Genomic DNA, 19,781 nt, shown 5'->3' with positions numbered 1-19,781 from the left:
CTAGATTCAGATCCCTTTTGAGTAAACAAAGGAATTCCTTTTACAGTTTCATCCAGTTTGGCATATTCCTTTACCGGCTATAATTCCACCAGTGCGTGTTATTCTGAGCTTGCAAAGTGCCTTCTGAGAGTAAAAAGTTTCTCTGGGATTTTAAGAGAGCAAATGAGCACAGACCTAGCGCCTGCAAGTTGTGTCAGAAGAGAAGTGCTGTCTGAATAACAGGAGAGGGAAATAATCTGGCATTCTTCAGTCCAGATCTGCAGTTTCAGCAGCAGATGGCTCAGATGCTGCAGGGTCTGGGTATATGAATAGGGACATTGTTATTGCTCCCTCAGCCTCATTACACCTAGGCAGTCTGTCTGTGCCCCATTGTCACCCCAGAACAAGCCTTGGTCCAGATGTATGATCCTAGTATTAAATAAGTGCATTTTTAAATGGCATTATGATGAGGATGATTTAAAAATCCCAAATTCGGATCTTACTGCAATTAGAAGAATTTATTTATCACCTCTGCATTTTGAATCTTAGCATCTTGAGACATTCTAGTGACTCAGGAGGAGGGAATTTCTTTCCTAAGTGTATATTGAATTCCAAGATAGGCCCTGATGATAGAAAAATACTCTGTAATCATCAGAAAGATTCCCATTATAATAATGGCATTGCAAAAAAAAAATTAAGCAAAAAAAGGAAGTATCAACTTCTTTAAGGTGCATAGATTTGGCATTAGAGAGAGAAGGTTACAGAATCATGGAATGTGCTGAGTTGGAAGGGACTCATCAGGATTATTGAGTCCAAATCCTGGCCCTGCACAGCACCATCCCCAAGAGTCACACTCTGTGTCTGAGAGCATTGTCCAAATGCTTCTTGAGCTCTGTGAGGCTTGGTGCTTCCCTGGGGAGCCTGTTCCAGTGTCCAGCCACCCTGTGGGTGGAAAACCTTTTCCTGATATCTATCTGATATCCCAATACCCAGCTTTAATTTAGGAAGAGGACTGAAAGGAAAGCAGGGAACATACGCAACCAAAATTAGGGCATAGCATGTTTAAGGTTTTCAAAGAAGATTAAAGATATATTCCATTCAGGATTTGTGTTTTTTGTACCATCAGGAAGGGTCTGGAGCTGGGGGGAGGAGTGGGGAAGCTACCTTTCACAAGGTAAGGTAAAATAACTGCTGCTTCTAGATTTTATTAAACCCCTCAAGTTTCTGTTTCAAACATATTTGTAATACTTCTGTTTAAGAAGCTGAGTCCATTTCTGGGATTTGTGGTGACTGAAGTTTTTGAGGATTTGCTTTCAGACATGTACTTTCAGGAACACTCATCATGGGTGAAAAGCAGCAAATAAGAAAAAGACAAAGACTGAGGGAAGTGTTGCCGTGACATAAAAGAGAAGGTGGCCGCCAGCTGCAGTAGAACAGAACTCTGTGGACTATTTGTGTCTGCTGTATTTGATATGAGCCATCACAGGACCTAGAAATCCTTTATGGATTCTTTCTTTGCAGTAAGCTCCTGATCAGCTTGTGCTGGTGGACCTGAGATGAAGAGACTTTGTTCTACACATTTTATACTAACCAAGCAAAAGAGAAATGTGACTCCTTTGTCACAGGCTACTTGTTTATCAGGAAAATTAAACTGATTCTGGAAACGTTAGCAGGAATTGCAGTATCTTTGGAAAAGTGGATCTTATTTCACACATTTTACTAACAAGCATTTTGGTTAGTGCCAATAAAGGCCACATTTTTTTCTCCACTGTGCAGGTATTTGCTAGGAATCCAACTGAGAAAATGAAGCAGGTTTGCAAGTACTTATTACAAATATGATTGGACCAAAATTGGGTTGTGTGTTGGGGGGGGGGAAATAGCTGAAAATTTGACTTCACGTGAAAGTTATTGAGAACACCAATAGATGGTTTGGCACCTTTTGATGGCCTGCTGGTTCTGCTGCTCAGTTTGTTTCCATACCAATGCCAGCTAAAGCCACCAGTTTCTCTCTGATGATGAATTCATGGCAAACCTGCAGCTTGTGAGCCATGCTGAGCTGTCTGCTCTTCTCTTGACATGCACAAAAATCCTGTCTTGTGCTGCAGCTCTCATTTCATGGGCAGAGAAAGGGCATTCGCTGAGAGTGCAGGAGCTGAGATGGAAGCATGAGTGGAGGAGCCTAACAGGAAGGTCTTGAAAGGAAATTGTGAGCTCAATGACAATATTGTAATCCCTATCTCTGTTTTTCTGCAAAATATTTGCATTGGATTCAGGGATTCTGACAACTGAACAGGTGATGTTTGATCCCAACCTCCATGGACTTCATTAATGTTACAATTAGTGAGTTCTGTTTATTGATCCATTCAGGCCAAAACCAGTCAACGAAGAAAAATAAAACTCACATGACGTAGTTCATCCTTATTCATCAAGGATGAATATATCTTTATATCTTCCCCTACTAAGGCACTTCACTCTCTGCCCACTGGTGCACATGGGAGGAGAACACAAGGAAGCAGTCCAGGCTCCTCCAAGGCACTGTCTGGTGGCAGGATCTGTCTCTCTGAGAACATATCTGCTTTTCACAGAATCCTCAGCTTCCTGTCTGTAGGATATATTAGGCAGATTTTAATGACAACTCCAGACTAGTGGAGGCTGATTCTCAGCGTTTTGCAGCCACATAGGTTACGCCAAATTCAAAGAAACCACAAGTCTGGAGCTCACTGGCAGGTTAGAGGTAGATGTGGCTGGGCTGATTATTAACCAAAGAAAGTGGATATAGCAGCAGCCCTTTGAATACTAGGTTGGCTTTTACTACAAAAAAGAATTTCGTTTGGATTTCACAGCTAAAAATGACACTGTTGTGCGCACTCACTTCGGCTCAGAACGAGCTGTCAGTGGAAAATACGATCTTCTAAAAAAATTCCCTTGTGCTTTCTCGCCACACAGAATCCTGGAACCCTCAGAGGTGGTGCAGAGGCACAGAACAATGAGACTTTTATGTAGTCACACAACGTGCATGACCAAAATGTCTTCTGCATATAAATAATAGAGATACAGATGCCCCCTTTGTGAAGATGTAAGAAATAAAGAAGTGCAGTTCTGAAATGCTGCAGCAAAAAGCTGTATTTTCAATTTGGAATGAGAGCTGGGAGCATGTGAAGAATAAATGAAATGGAGAGATTAAGCAAGAGTATAAGGCTTTAGTGACAATGTCAGATACCCAGGGGACAAGAATGAAGCAAGGACAGAGATCAGGGATAGAAATAGTTTACATAAATTGAAGTAATTTGTCTAAGAAGTCCAGAAGATTGTAAAAGCTAAAATAGCAAAAAAAGTTTTGAAAGATCAGTGACTGGAAGAACAGATGGGGAATTGAGATTTGAGGGCTGAAAGCAGCCAAGATAATAAGCAACCAACAATGATGAAGTCTCTGAAGTGAGGGAAGACAATTGGAGGTGGTGGCTTGGAAGACTGAAGACATTGGATTAAAGGAAGTGGAAAGTAAGTGCTGAGATTTAGAGACTGAAATCAAGAAATTCAATGTTCAGCCTTGTGAAACCAAAGGTGACTACAAACCAAAGTCACAACTATTGATTGAGGTGTCCAAATGTGAGGAAGGACCAGCATGTTTCAGAGTAAGAGCTTATGTGTGAGCTGAGTACTGTAACCAAGGACTGTCCTTATATAGGGAAAAAGCCCCTGCAGCTTGAAGCAATCCTGAACTCAGTGTTTTGGCCCAAACATTGATGATGTAAGCATTCTTCTTTTAAAAAAACCCAGTATTTTGTACCTTCAGCAGCTTTGCAAACAGAGCTGTTGGGCACAGGCTTTAATTATATTTAAGTCAGTGTGTTGGTACCAGCTTGATGGTTAGAAGATACCAATTAATTTTTTTTTTTATACTTGAAGACCTTTTAGTTAACAGAGAAGTCCAAATGAACTGGTATTTCCAGTTCAGACTGAAATCAGCTCAGTAAAACTGTGTCCTTTCAGGTGTTTCTTCACAAGATAGAATAGAACATCTTGCAGTCTCTGAATGTTACATAACGGGTAAACAAAGAAAGAGGAATTTTGTCTGAAGGACTGGACGGTTCTAAATATGAGTTGTTTTTCTCCTAGTGATAAAAGCCCTTCCTATATTAATTCCTACTCAACAGCCTTGCTGTCTGGTTGTGTGAACACATATATGGGTTTCAAAAACTAAGTGCAATGCAAGTTAATGATGCACACTCTAGCCCTAAGGGAAAGGTCAGTAATAATCTTTTGTTTCTCCTTTACAGGATAATTCTTACTGAAACTTTGTATTTGGGGGTTAATGGGGCAGGGTTTGGTTGCTGTTGGTTTTTTTGTGGGTTTTATTCACCAGGAGCCAGCTTCTGTTTCATCACTCATTTCTATGGTAACCTAACAAAAATCCCTCCCAATGAAAAGAGTTGAACTCCAGAATGTGCTCAAATTTTGGGAAGCAGTGTCCGAAACAATTCCAATATGCATGGGGTTTCAAAGGGCTAATAAATTCTCTAAAAATTGGAAAATTACCTTTTAATAGAGATTTGTATTTCACCTGCTGAGAATTCCTTAACAGAAGCACCCAAAGAAAAATGGGCTTGAACACTATGACAGTGCATTTCCAGCAGCAATTAAAGCACCATGGTCTTCTTCAGATGACAGTCAGGAAAATTAGCATCTCCCTTCAGAAAACCACAGTGAAACCAATGGACAGCCAGAAATTTCAGGGAAATCTAATTTTATACTCCAGTATATGAAATACATTTATTTATAGGGTGTGTGATGGCAGTGGTGAGAATGACATCAAGGTGACACAATGCTGAGGAAGAATTCAGAAAAACCTGACTAGATGTTTGGGCAAAACACTCCTTCTTTGTTTTTAATAATTCTTCCCATCAGCCTGGTGTGAACTTCTGTGAAAATTTTCAGGGGTTTTCAGAGATTAGGAAGTATATCTTTTTTGCTTGCAATGGGATACATAAACTATCTCTTTATAAAAAGAAATAAACATCAAAATTATTCCTTGTTTTTTCCAGGGAAAAAACAGTCTTCCTCTTGCCCCTACCCTCCAGTAATTCTAGAATAAGAAGCTCTTGTGTCTGTTCTACCTCATCTGTGATATCTAATTAATGGGGTGAGAACAAAAAATGAGACTCTATTGTAGGGGGGCTTCTTCCTAGGCATGTAGTCAGATGCCAGTTTCTGCTTCAGTAAAATGAAATAAGTTCTCTCAGTGTTTCCACTGTTGTTCCAGTCAGCTGCTGGAAAAAAACCCTCTTGGTTTTAAAAGGTGGGGTGAGTACAGCAGTTTATTCATAACTGCCCTCCATTTTGGTGTTTGCCCACTAACACTCTGCCTGCAGATGAAGTTTCTCTTATTCCCAAAAGAGCTGTAGGCCTCCTGCTAAGGGACCCTGACTCCCTTTAGGGGTGGTTTGACATACAAGTGAAAAACATTAATAACAACTAGATAATACTGGGTTTGTTTATAAGACTCATTCCTCAAAAATAACCCACTTTGTGTGCTCTGAGACAGCATCTCCTGTTCTTCTCTACCAGTCCATAGCCTTTGACCATGTGAGACAAGATTTCGTTATTAACTGATCATTCCCACTTCTGGTCTGGGAAAGGGTAGTGGACAATAAGAGTAAACTAACTACATAAAAAGAAGTTTTAAAATAATAGAAAATAATATCTGAAGAAGTTGTGTTTGCTTCATCTTAACTGATTCTTAATTGCATTTTATTAATTCAGGTTATTTCACTTTCTAGTGTGAAAAATGTCTTGCTTTCTTCTGCTGCTTCCAGCATTTTACCATCACTGTGAGACTTTTTGGTCATACATTAGGGTGATGGAAGTACTTGCTGACATGCAAAACCATGCTCTATATGTGCTCTGGAGGATGTCTGCTTTAGAAGATGCACTGAGGATGAGACAATGATACATAATTGCAGCTCATTTTTTTGGTTGTCAAGTTTTAGTGTCTCCTTTTAGGCTATTGTTAGAGTTTTGATATATTTCATTGGAAGATTACAGACTGGTGCAACAGCTTTTTGATCAAAAATTGTCTTTACTTGGTTGGAATGGAATTCAGGGCTTAAGCAGGCTAAAACTCAAATTCCAAGACAAGTTCAGAAAATCATGCAATTCTGCAGCTATCACACTTTAAGAGTTTGAAATGATAAAGACCACACAAATAGTTCCATGAAAGGTCTTCAAGCAAAGCCTAATTTTTTCCCTTTGGAGAACTGGAATTTCTTCATCTTAATGAAATCCTGGTCTATGGCACTGGTCTTTTTCATTTCCTCCCATAAAACAAAAAAATTACTCCTTTTTTTTTTCCAGCTGTAATCTACTCTGCAAATACAAACAAATGCACATGCTTATTGAACTCCTACCAAAGTTAAAAACCCATCTTTCAACTGTTGTAGCACTGGAATCTGAGGTGAATGCAAGAAGGGAAGACTTTGCATCCAAGGAGGCTGCTTGCAGCTGTGCTGGAGTTGTCCAGCAAAACAGAGAAAATCATCTTTTGTTAATACAAAATATGAAGCCACTCCTTCCAGTGTTTGGTTGAATCTGAACTGCTCTAACAGTTGTACAAAATGAAGTTTTTATGCATACACCAAAAATTCAGATGGGAGCTTGGGACAAGTTGGGGTTTTTTTTTCTATCTGACCTCAGTGATTAACAGGTGGACAACATCTGACTTTCGTATATTTTTAAAAAATCTAGAAATGTTTAGTCTATTGGTGTAGAGTCTTAAGAAAAAAATCCCCTCATTTTCAAAAAAGGTTTCTGCATGAAATTTTGGTGCTTCTGTATATGTGCTGTTTTGGGGTTAGGCAGAGCAATTTAGCTTACAGCTGCCAATTGAAACAAGAAGTGTTTAGCAAAAAATGTGCATCTCTGGTCTGACATGGTTTTCAGAGAAGTGTCTGCAGTTTGTTTTGTCGTGGTATTTAGATACATATTCCACTTCTTTCCTCAGCAAGTCCAATTTTTCTTTCACGGTTAAAACTGGCCTCTGAGTTAACAATATACAGACTGGTCTGGACAAGAAGCACTCCAGGTTAATCTGGACTGGAGATAGCTGGATCTGAAGAGATAATCATAGAAATGTGTAGGTAAACCCCCTGACCATGGGTAGGATGCATATTTTCATTTGGTGAAAAAAGCTGAATGTTTCTAAATGTTTTATAAATATTTGGGACTTCTGCTGTATTTTGCAAAACTGTTTGTAGAAACTCTCCACAACAGACACACCCAGATCACCAACCCTGTCTGCTGGACCCAGAGCCAGGAATCCTATGCTTTTCCTGCCTGTGCCCTACTTTCTGATTAGTTTTACCTTTTTTTATTTTCCTTGTAAATCTCCCCAGACCTTTGTGTCCTGTGTCTTAACTCATTGGTAATTTAGGACATACCTGCCTCACATAAAAATCCAGCAAATGGGGTTAATTTTAAGTAGTTTCTTGGTCCTCAGAACTCATGGTTGCAACAACTAACACCCAAGTGTGCCCACTTAGCTTTGCTTAGCACAGGAGGAAATGCAGCAAGCAGTGTGGCACTGGCTGCAGGGATGCTGTGGGTCCATCACTGCTGTTCAGCAGGAATCCCTTTTCTCTGCTGTCTCCTTTGGTGTGGAGCTGGAGGCCGCTGCTCCTGCTGAGGGCGAGGGGCTGCTGTGTGGGCAAACACGGAAAGCTCCCAGCAGGGCAGGGCTGTGGGGAAGGAGGGAGGGCACCACAGAGCCTGGAGGGCTGCCAGGAAAAGGGATGGGGCAGCTTTGGATGCCCATCAGCTTCGGATGGGGCAGCAGTGTGGTGGTGTCCCCTACAGCACAGAGCAGCAAGGCAGGAGGGGTGGAATGGGGAAGGGGAAGCCTGCAAATCTTTCATGGAAAAATATCCTGTTCTTTCCAGCTAATGAAGCTCAATGGCTTCCCCTCATTAACTTGGATAATTTGTTTTATCCCATGTGATTTTGAAGATGAAGTGCGATACCTGGACTCTAGCTCAGTAAATCTCAAAGTTATCTCAGTTAGACTTGTGGATCAAAATAATTTCTACATAAAGCAGCATTTTATGTGCTAACACAAATATGGAAAGCTGAGGAAGGAAAATATGAGTTCTGATACTTGATCTCCTTGAAATCCTTCAGCTATAGCTGTGGTGTATTTCAAATAACTGCCTTACTGAGAAAAAAAGTCTTCTATTATTCAAACCCTTGCTACCTGATTTGAATTTATGACTGTCTAAATATGCTGTGTGGCTGAATTACAAGGCATGTGTATGTTAAACCTGGTGACTGTGGGAAGCAAGCAACAGTGATATACAAGGTAAAGAATGATCAAAACCGGGAGCTGATGTGACCAGTGGGCTGTAATAGATGTTAGCAGTTTGAGTGCTTGTCATCTGTCCACATGATCCCTAGTGCTGGCAGCCTGTGGAAAGTGATGCGTGGGAAACTAGTGCAAAGTGCTGATTTATTTTATGCTAATGGGGAGAAGTCCATATTGTTCAAATTAAATCCTAAAGCAGAAACAAATCATCCAGCCAAAGCCCATCCTATGGAGTTTCATTGAAACAGTTAGTGGTCTTTTTCATGACCTCAAAGTAAAAATTAAACAATGTTAGGGACTGCTGTTTTCAAGTGCTTCTGGCTGCTGAAAGCAGCTGAGATTCTCCTACAGATGGCTATTTAAGTTAAAAGCCAAATGGGGGGATCACAGCAATTAGTGTGCATTGGCTTCTAACTGCACCAGAGTGAATAATGTGGGAGAAGGGAGCCAGGACTCTGCCTGGCCCATGCTTTTTCCCACCAGAGGCTGAGTACCAGCAGTTCTTCTCAATTAAAAAAAAAAAATAGAGAGTGGGGGGAATTTCTTGCTGCTGCTTCACTTGAACAAAATAAAAGAGATTTGGAACAAAATAAAAGAGATTATGCAAAGATGGACTAAAGTGGGAGTGGGAGGAAAGAAAAAAATATTTCAAAGAGAACAGCCCACTTCAGGGCTCTCCAACTGGATCTGTAGTACAATGTTTCTCCTACTTTTGCCATAAACTGCCTCCCCAGAGGCTCACCGCAGGCTTGTTGCTCTCCGAGGCTTTTTTTTTTTAATGTAGCCTGAGGTCTAGAAAAGTGTAGTAGGACTTCAGCATTTTTATTTAAAAAGAACTGAAGGGAGAAGTGATTTATCAGCTTGGAGATTTAGAATTTCCTGAGGAAAAACAGAGGGTCAGAAGGCTTATGAATTAAATTTTTTTTTTTTTACTCATTTGTGCAAGAGATACAGAACTATATAATAGTATAACTCTTGTTTCACTAAAATTCTTACAAGGTTGTCCTGTACTTTTACCCTCACTCCTGAACATCCCTGAATGTTCATTTTTCCAGAAGTTTCTAGCTGTCCACTGGAATGGCTTGGAGCAGTGAGATGACGTTGGAAGATACTGATCAGAGAACTGTCTCAGATTTCAAGTCAGAAAATGTCTCTGGAGAATGGTGAAGAACAAAACCAGCATTTTTTCCTTCAGGTCTTTTTCATAGGGTGAATGGAAAACAATGGCAACATGTTTGTGTGCCATGGTCTTTGTTGAAGCAGACACTCAGCTTTTGCCTCTCCCAGATGGAGTGATAGAAATGTGATTGCCTTATGCTCTTTCCTGGCTTGTCATTGCCACCTTGGGACCAGTAATCTGTAAATTAGAATTTATTCTGTTGCTGCTCCAGTGAAAAGGTTTATTGGTGAAAAATTAAAAATGGGGATTGCTTTCTACACTGCTATTATAGCCTCCTTAAAAATGAGGAATGAGGAGCCCACAGCTAATAAATCCAGAAGAGGAAGGCTCCTAATATTGTGTGAAGGGTGGCTAGGGGCCATTGCTCAGTGATCTTTGAGTGGTCATGGTGATGGGGTAGATTCCTGAGGACTGGCAGCCAGCAATGATTTATTACAAGCCAACCTTCACCAAGCCATCAGCCTTTTCCCTGTAATCTTTGCCACAGGGGAGGAGAGCAGAGCAGTGGATGTTGTTTACCTCAACCATAGCAAGGCTCTTGCCTCTGTCTCCCAAACCATCCTCATGGATGAGCTGATGAAATACAGACTGAGAACCAGCTGGGGCACCAGCCTGGAAACCAGGGGGTACCCCAGGGATCTGGGGCTGTGTCGGTGCAGAATTGAAAATGTGGCGTGTCCTGCCCCTTGATGGCATCTGGCAACTCGGTGTCCCTACACAAGGGTGGTGCAAGGGGACAGAAACTGAATCAATGCCCAGGGCACAGCCAAGCTACCTCAGGTTTTACCAGCACAGATCATTTCAAGTCAGGGTTGCTGGGGTCACAGGGGGAAGCAGCATTTGTGCAGCAGAAAGTCTCAAGCTGATTGTAAACGGAGAGAATAGAATAAATGGATGCCAGCCAGCTGTGGGAGCTGGTAACAAAGACAAGAGGCTGTGGAGCTGACCCCTGACACTGGCAGTCGCAGTTGCCTGGCACAAAACCTCCCCTATTGCTGCAAGAGAGAGACTGGGAACAACTGCTGGTGCCAGCAGGGGTCTGGGGAGAAGCCAAGCCGAGCCATTTCCATCGGAATTTTTGTACTCACAGATACAGAGCAGGGAGCTCAGTGTGGCAGTGGGCACTAGCACTGAGGGGTTTGCACCACTTCTTGCAGCACAGGAGGCTCTTTGAGACCATGGCTGCTCATAGGGGCAAGTACAGCACCACACACCAGCTGCTTGTAGTGCTTGGAACCAAGGGGATCATTCACTGGTCTCAGGACAACCAGAGGTGCAATCCCAGCCTACCTGCCTGTCCTCTAGATTGGAATGTTGGTGAATGAAGGGCCAGCCACCTTCTCTAGTATGTTTGGGTAAAGAATTACAGCACCTTGACCTTGACCTAAACATTTCTTTGAATAATTCTGGGAAGTATCTTAATTTAGGATAATAGATGCTTTTTTATATTAAAAAACATCCCATGTTCACAGAACAGTGCAGTGAAATGTTTGCACAAATTCTGCAAAAAGCAGTCCCTGAGGTGGACAGTTTTGAGCAGGAATTGTACATGCACATTTTGGACCAGAAATTATTCTCTACAGTGCAAAACAAACACAGACAAACAGACACATCCCCCAGCCCCCCACCCTTTCTTTTTCCTATGAAATGCAAACTCCAGTGGCTGTTCAATATGCTAACAAATTTACAGAGAATCTGGGGTTAAATAAACCTTTCTGCAACTTGGTGTTTGGGAGTATTGAGCATCCTCTGTGTTAGCATTGAAACTCTCTTTTAATGCAATTTGGTATTGAAATTCAGATGAATGATACAAAAAAGATAATTCAGTGATAAATTAAAATCAGCTATGCCTGTGACACCAGTTGTTTCTAAATGAGATTGAGGTGTTTGTGCATATACAAGCAGTGTGTTGCCTATGAGATGAATTGTAGAGATTAACAGTTCCTTATGCTTTGAGGGTGTTGGAGGGAATTTTTGACTTGAAATGTAGATCCTGTTTTTATAGATATATATATATACTACATGGACTATCAGAAATCTGCAGGGAGAACAGTGAAATAATATTGACTTCATTATGTCTGTTATAACTGCAGAAAGCAAATCTACAACATGTTACACATCATCTGTGAAGGAGATCTGGTGGGTCTGTAGAACTTTTGAAAAATACTAAATACAACAAAGCAAATATAAATTAGAGATCAAATAATAATGTATTTACACATTCATTTTTTTATTTTTGCACTAGTACATAAAAAGGAGAGCAGCAGTTGATAAACAACAGCTTTTAAAATTATTTTATTAAAATAAAATCAATATTTATTTTAAGACAAAGTTAAATGAAGTCATGGGATGGCACTTCCAGCAATGCTAACTGAATCCATTTATTAACCCTGAAGAAGGAAGACACTGCAGAAGGAAGTTAACACAACCCACGCTGGAGGGCAGTGTTGGCTGCCACAATTACTGTCAGTTCCTGTTAACCCAGAAGGGTTTGTGCAGCCTGGGTTTTGGAGAGGCTGGGTGTCCCATTAGGGGCTTCTGTGTTTTGGAAAGTTAAAGAAAGGCATCTGTGAGGGATCTGCCTCACATGCTTAGACATCATATGTAAATTTTATTTTTTTCCTTTTCAGGAGGAACTTTGGCGCGAGTATTGTCATTATCCAGGGCAGTATTTGAAAGATTTTTGTGAAATGTGGCATAAGCCACTATCTTATAGCTTCAGTCATGGACTTCAACCTATGTTTCACACAACTGATGTATGGAAAAAATAGCTGCCAGATGCAAATGATTTTGAGGGTTGATGCAGGTGAAACACAGATTGTAACAACACAATCCCAGGTTAAATGGATAACCCTTATTTGTTCTTGCTGAAACAAGTTGTTCTTCTAAACATCAAATGTCTGCAAAACAGCTGAAGACAAATATCTTGGTATATAACCTCATGTTTAAAGGGCAATGCCAGTGTTTAGAAGAGGAAATAAAAATTCAGTAATATAAATGTCTTTATTAGAGGAAAAACGTGCAGCAAAAAAGCAAATTGGTTTATTAAGCAAACATTGTTACAAAAGTAGTAACTCTCATACTAAAAAAAAAATAATCCAGTAACAAAAGAAACCAAAATGGGAGTAAACATCTTGTTCTGTGGCTTTATCAGCTGATGACTGGTGGTTGATTTCCTCCTCCCTAGACATGTCACACATGATTTGCACTTCTCAGCCTGGAAGTCAGAGGCAGGTGAAAGTCTCTGCTGAACATGTTGTACTTAGATATTTGTCAGAAGCTCTCTTGGCTGCCTCTACCAACAAACAGAAATTGGCATTTCTAGGAAATAGGCCAGCATAGCTTTTGCAGTATTTTTATTACTTGTGTAAAGAGGTTGAGAAGGATATTCTCAGTAGCAATAACAATTTTTCCTTCAAGCATTTGGCATCACAGTGATACAGGAATATACATATTTACATATCAACCTGGCAGCCAGTTCTACTTACACCTTCCCACAGCTGTGATGTTGTTGGTTCATTTTTATCCTTGGTAGCATTTTGTGAAGGTGTCAGTGCCAATATCAATTTCCCTTAACAGCAGGATTCTCTGTAAATAGAATCAAGCAGAATTTGTCATAAATCAGGGGAGTTTGGGATTTTTTTTTAGAAACAATTTGTGAGATTGTGACTCTTCTACCCTTTTCCCAGTCAGAGTGTTTTGGGACCTATCAAATGAGCCGTGGAAAAATACAGGCAAGGCTTTCTAGGCAGCACTTTATATTCTGTTAATACACAGGAGTTTTGGTAGCAGTTATCATGATAAAGAGGCTTTTAAAATAGGTTTTTATATATATAACAGAGCCCAAGAGATTACCTTTCATGTTTCCATGTTCTTGTTGCTTTTGGTGGGCATGGTAGTGTAAGACCTTAAAGATCTGTGTCCATCAGGAATGGACAGAGTGCACTGGTAGGTTATTCACTGGTTTAAATGGAGATTCTCTCTTCCCTAAACTTACAAGAGGTGGTCTCTGTCCTCCATGTATTAAACTACATTTCAGGTTAGGGTTAGGGCTGCTTATGCTCATTTGGAAGTCTTTTCCATCATCTTCACACAGACCCTGGTCCTAGCCTTGGACTGGATCTCTGATTTCTCTCCTCTCTGATCTTAATTCTTCAGATGCTTTTGCCATTGGAAAGCCCACTTTGAATTGTGAATGAAGGTGAATTTCCTTACCAAAAGAAACTTGTGCTCACAAGAGGACCCCACACGTGAATCTCCTCACCAAGTTCATCCTTATCTCAGCACGAGCTCTGCCCCTTCCCTGGGGCAGAAGGGACAAGTTCTCTTGGTCTTGGTGTAACCCCAACTCTGCTGACATCTTGCTTATCTCTTTCCCAAGGCCACTGACTCAGGAATAACACACCTCTGATCCTGGGGTCTGATCAGGAAGTACAAACTTCTCTCACTAAATTAGTCCCGAAATAGGTCTGAATTCCTTTAAAACAGGTTAATTATCTATTAAGTGCCTTAACCTTGTCCTTGTTTCAGTCTTGGCTTTAGTTCATCTGAGTAGATACTCATCCATCAGAAACAGGACTCACCATTCCTAGTCTGCCACTCCCTCCTGTGTTCTTCCACATGGGATCCAAATGCCCTTTTCTCAACAGTGGACATTCTTAGCTGCTTGTATATCCTGCTGCTTTGTGTTGATGTGCCTTTGAAAATAACAAAATATAGTAAGAATTGTTAGAAGACTCTTTAGGGGAATTCTTCTCCATTTCTATACACTAAAACATTCACTTCAGATCCTAAGAGCAGGGAAATGTCATTCCAATGGAGTTAATTCAAATGGAGAACTAAGCTGAAAACGTTTTTAATCTGTTTCACTCTGTTTTGTCCTAGTGCTCCATTTGGATAATTAGGTACAGCTTCCTGAAGGAAATCAGGTGCAGTCATTAATGGCAATCTGGGTGTCTGCTGATTTCCAAAACAGGTGTAAAAGAGTAAGAATAAACTGAAGTTTTCAGTAAAGAGAGAACTTTGTTTTTAGATGAAATCAAGCTTTCTGGCTTGTACTTACAGAAGTTGTTTCCGTATTGAAAAAGCTTTCCACTCCCTGTCCCTCTTGTATGAAACAATCTGGAGTTTGCTTTAATTACTGTGTAATTTATTCCTAAAGATAATACCTCCTTTATGGTCACTGCCTCTGCTGCAAGTCAGAAAGAAGCCTTTACACTAAGCTACTCCTGCAAAAATCTTTTTGATCCTTCTCAAGTCTAGCTGTAAACAATGAAAGAATCAAATACTCTCAGACTTCAAATGGTCCAGGCCAACCTTCCTTTCCTTCATTGTCTGGAGACAAGGCTTTCATTTTGTAGCCAAATAAGCATCAAAGCATCACAAACTTGGAAACAGCAGGTTATGGAGGATTATGTGGAACGATTGCAATGAACCCTTTTATTATTGTTATTATGAGAGTCAGTGCAATACTCCTTTGGCAGCTCCCAGTTCAGCATTTGTAATAGACAGAGACACTGGTAAGTGAAACATTATGGGATTCATTAAGTGTAATTTTATAGGTTGTAACTAAAACCATTGACACTCAATAGAAAATTTTAATACAATGCCTTTTGTTGTACATTATATTGAAAAATGTATGTATATCCAAGAGAATTTGGTCACGGTTATGTTTCTGTTAACAATGATTAAGGGCAAAATAACATTTCTTTTACCACATAGTTCAACAAATTAACTGCAGAGAGAGACTGAATTCTAATCCAAGAACTAATTCCACGTAAGCAAGGAACAATTGCTAAATGCTGCTGAGCCAGCCAAGAGAGAATGAGTGTGTGCCAGAAAAGCAACAAATGAAAGCCTGCCCTGTACGCTGCTGCAGGAACCACTGGGAACATCTCAACTCTGGGTGTTCCTAATGGGGTGCCAGAAATCTTTCTTCTTGCCTGGTGGTCGGGGAAGATGCAGAGCACTGCCTCGTTGGTCTGTAGAACTGAATGAAAATGCAATTTTTCTCCTTTAGATAAACTGGGGAACACATGTTTTGCAGAGGTAAGAAGAGGAGGAAGAAAATCAGCATGGGAGTAGACAGAATCTTGATTTATGTAACTCCTTTTTGAAGAACAGGAACCCCTTAGGTTCAGTCAGGGCCTTGAAGTAATTTCTTATGTAAACCAACCTGAGCTCAAAGCCAATAGAAAATATTTCTTTTAAAAAGTCCTCTAGCTTTTTTAGTGGGATCATGACATTTGCAGGAACAGGTGAGTTGATGTGAGAAGAAAACAGCTTGGTATCAATTGCTTTGGGCTTGTCTCTCCAAGTGCAATGTACTGAGAACCTGGAAAAAGCATCCTGGCATCTGCAGGGAGAACATTTCATTCCTCTCTAGAAATTTGTGATATTTTAGCAAAGCACAGTGCAGAACTGAGGAATGTCTATACTGTAGCCTGAGACCATTAGTGAGGATGACTTGGATTAAAACCTTCCTCTCCCTGTTAAGCCAAGCAAAATCTAATCAGAAGGGCAGCTGAGCCTTTGCCCTACCACACTGCTTCTTATCTGTAAGAGCTGGCATTTGTTGGACCTGCACTGAGATGGTTTGTCTGCTTAACAAGATGGCAGATGACAATTTCTGTAGTTCCTAAGCTTTTAAAACAAATAATTATTACAGCATCAAATCCCGTTGAAATGCTCAAGACTGCATCTCAAAAAAGAAAGAGGAAAGATTGGCCCTACACAGCAGAGCATTTGCAGAAATACCATAAATAAACCCCTGGAGGATGAAACAAAGCCAGCCTGCCTGGGAGAGACAGTGCTCCTCTCCTGACCACGAGCTGCTGCTGATAATCCACCTGCACTGTACCTGGTGAGCCAAGTCCTGTTTGACACACCTGGGCACAGATTAATCCAGACATTCCCTAAGGCTGAGGAAGGGGACACCTGGCAGCACAAGAAACTGTCCACACGTGCTCCTAAGCCTAGGTGAGCCAACAATGCCTCCTAATCCATGGGGCTGGGGATGGTGTTTACTCAAATTCCAACCCCTAAGGTGCAGACCTCAGGAAAACAGACATGGGAACTCTAGCACTTTCTCTTCCAAAGACTCTCCCCAGTTGTTTTTTTTTTGACAGTTCTGTATTTACCCAAACTGTTGGACTTATCCTTTTGTTGGATTTATTTGATTCCTTCTTTCTGCCTTTCTTCACCAAGCCCCAGGCAAACAACTGCTCTAATGTAACATGGAAGTTGCTTGCACAAGTTAAACCTTAGGTACCCTCCTTTATGAGCTTCCCTTCCTTTCAATGCTGCTGTCACTAACACTGAAATTATTGTGAGCAGAACTTGATGTCTTCACATATATTTAATTATTTGAAGAGATACCTCAATGTACAGTCACAGAAAACATTGGATTATTGAAACTAATAATAACAATAACAATAATAATAATAAATAATCAAAAATTTTGGCTTCACTTCTGAAATTTGGGTTTTTTCCATGGCGGCTTTGCCATCTTCCCCTAGAGTCACTGGAGTCAGGAGTTACCTCACTGAGGGTGAGCTCCCTGTCCCAGCAGCTCTCACCTCACACCCCTGTGCAGACAAGGCTCTCCTCAGCTCAGCCTCTCCCAGCAGCTCCAGCCTTACCTGCAATTTCCCTGGAGAGAGGACTTCTTACTCGCAGCTTGCAGAGGCAGAAGTAAGAATTGGGATTTGAAGCTGTTCCTGTTGACCTACAAGGGATGGAAGGGAGAGGAGACATCAGTGCCTGCCCTTTCCCTGCCTTTCAGACAAGCAGAGAATTTCCTCACACAGACAGGCTTTCTGACAAGGAAAATCACCAAACCCCTGTTCCTTGAGAGGGAGCCACTCAGGGAGCCCTCAGGTACCAGGGCCAGACCGTGCAGCTGCTCTGTCCAAAGGCTCCAGCTCAGGCATTGAATGAAAAAAGGTGGCAAGAAATTCAATTCTGTGACTTGCGCACTTTGAGCAGTGATGGAAACTCAGGGAGGCTCTTTACCAGTCCAGGCAGGAGAACTCCTGGAGCAGGGCCTCTGCAACAAGAATTTCACATGTAGATTATTAGTTAGTGGGATGAGAAAAGCAAATTGACATTGGAGTGCTGTAGCAGCCCAACTCATCTCTATGACTCACAGATTCTTTACATCTCCTTCAAAGTACAGCTGATTCCTGAAAGAACGCATGTAAGAAAAGGCTCCTGCCCATCAGATGGTGAATGAATGTGGTATGAAATCATCTCAGGCAAAGAGACACAATCTTAAAAAAAAAATCAAAACAACACATCCCTGATAAGGTACAAACCATCAATTCCAAGAATTTCTAATTTGTGAACAAATCAATGAGATGATTTGTTCACCTCCATGATGAAAAATAATCACCAGATGATTTTTTCCATGAGAGCAGATTCCTGCAGCTCTGTTGCTCAGCCCACCTGTCAGCTGCACAATCTTCTTTCACATTTGATTGCTATGCTGCAACTCTATGTCCTAAAATTTTCTGTGAGAAGAGGGAATCCCTTATTAGATTCCTATTTAGGTGAGTTCTCAATCACAACAGTAACAGCACATTTTGCTACCTGCCCTCATCCAAAACACAAGAACTACTGCCCAGCCTCCTTCCACCTAACCCAGTTTCCCAAGCCTGAACTTCTATCACTGGAAATAAAACCAGAAGTTTAATTTCATTTCACATACTGTTAGTTTTATGATAGAATTTTCTACTTCCTCAGCTTTAAATGTACGTTTGTGTTTTAAAGGATGTAAACTTTTATGTCCCATTTTCCCATGCTTACTGCTGGATTTATTGGGAGAATTTATTTGCCCTTGGAGCACTTTAAAAAAAAAAATACTTTAAAAAAAAAATTTCATATTTATTTCTTTACCAATATTCTTGCAAACAAGTTTGCCATTTTCCAGTTGCCACCAGTCACTGCACTCTTGTGGTGCATGGTCTGTCCCACTCACACAGTGCCAAGGAATCATGGAGAGGAACAGGGATGCACCAGGACCATGTCTGAACTGTGCTGGGTCAACCACCAAATTGCAGCGTGGGATTTTCTGTTTTCCAGGGCAACTCTTGCCCTTACACAAAGTAACAGCAGGGGGAAGTAATGCCTCTGTCTAGAGTGATTCTTCTCCTCCACTGGCTACAGAAATTCAATGAACCCTTTGCCTCTTGTTTCATAATTATCACAGAAAACCCACTGGCTGTCAAGAGACAGGTTCAGGGTGCTAAAAAAAAAATGCTGTGCCCATGATCTGCAGATTTCTCTTCCCCTTCTACCTCAGCCAGACTGTTTATTGTCATCTACTCCCTTCACTCACCTGGCTATTCCACTTGGCACTGAATAGAATCAAGGTAAAAGGCTCATTTCTCTCAGCTGCGTGGGACAAAAATCTTAGAAAGATTTTGTGCACTGACTGCAAGGTTTACACCCCTAATGCCCCCCATGTTCTGACCTGCCTGCCATGTCCTGGGATAGAGCCCAGCAACCTTTTGCCCACAACCTCCCTGGTCCAAAAGATTCCGACTTCTCTCAAAGCACTATATTGTCTAAGTAATTACTCCTTCACAGTTGTTAAGCTGACAGGATTTTCTGATTCTTTCAAATGAAAATTTAAACAAAGACTTGACTTTACCACAGTTGTATTTTCCAAGTAAAAAGGTACAGCAGGCATCTGGGAAAACCTCACATGGAACAAGTGAAAAACAGATGCATTTTATTACTTGGAAACTGAAAAATAAAAAAAATCTGAACTATTTTTTTCCATTTACAAGTATTTCTTCATATGGAACTGGCCAGCAGTAAAATCAAGATTTCACTAAACAATCTACAAGTTTTGCAGATGCCTCTAACAGTGTAAAACACAGCTCCTAATGCTGCAACATGAAGGGCTAGACCCAAAAAACCCCTCAGCAATACTGAGCAGGAGAGGAGGAAAACCCAGTGGGAACTCTGAGAACCCCACACCTTGACAAAAGACATCACAAAGCAGCAGTGAGTGCACACTGCAGCATGCACAAGTTTCAGGAACACAAAAGTTATGGAAACACATTCAGAAAGGTTGATGATAGCCCAGGAGCAGAGTTGGTTTTTTGAGACAGGGGTTGCTGAAACTGCAATTAATGTAAGGAAAGCACAGGCTGCCAAGGGGCTATTTTAGTGCTTGGAGAGCAGCACAGGGCTGAGAAAGAGCAATCGACTTTAACTCAGCTGTTTTGCCAAAAATGACATTTGTTTTTGAAAAGGATAAGC

Source organism: Melozone crissalis, unplaced genomic scaffold (assembly GCF_028551555.1).
Source record: "Melozone crissalis strain CALT ecotype California unplaced genomic scaffold, PUWL_Pcris_2 ptg000006l_1, whole genome shotgun sequence".
In the NCBI taxonomy this organism is placed as follows: domain Eukaryota; kingdom Metazoa; phylum Chordata; class Aves; order Passeriformes; family Passerellidae; genus Melozone; species Melozone crissalis.
Note: the sequence above shows the minus strand (reverse complement) of the source record.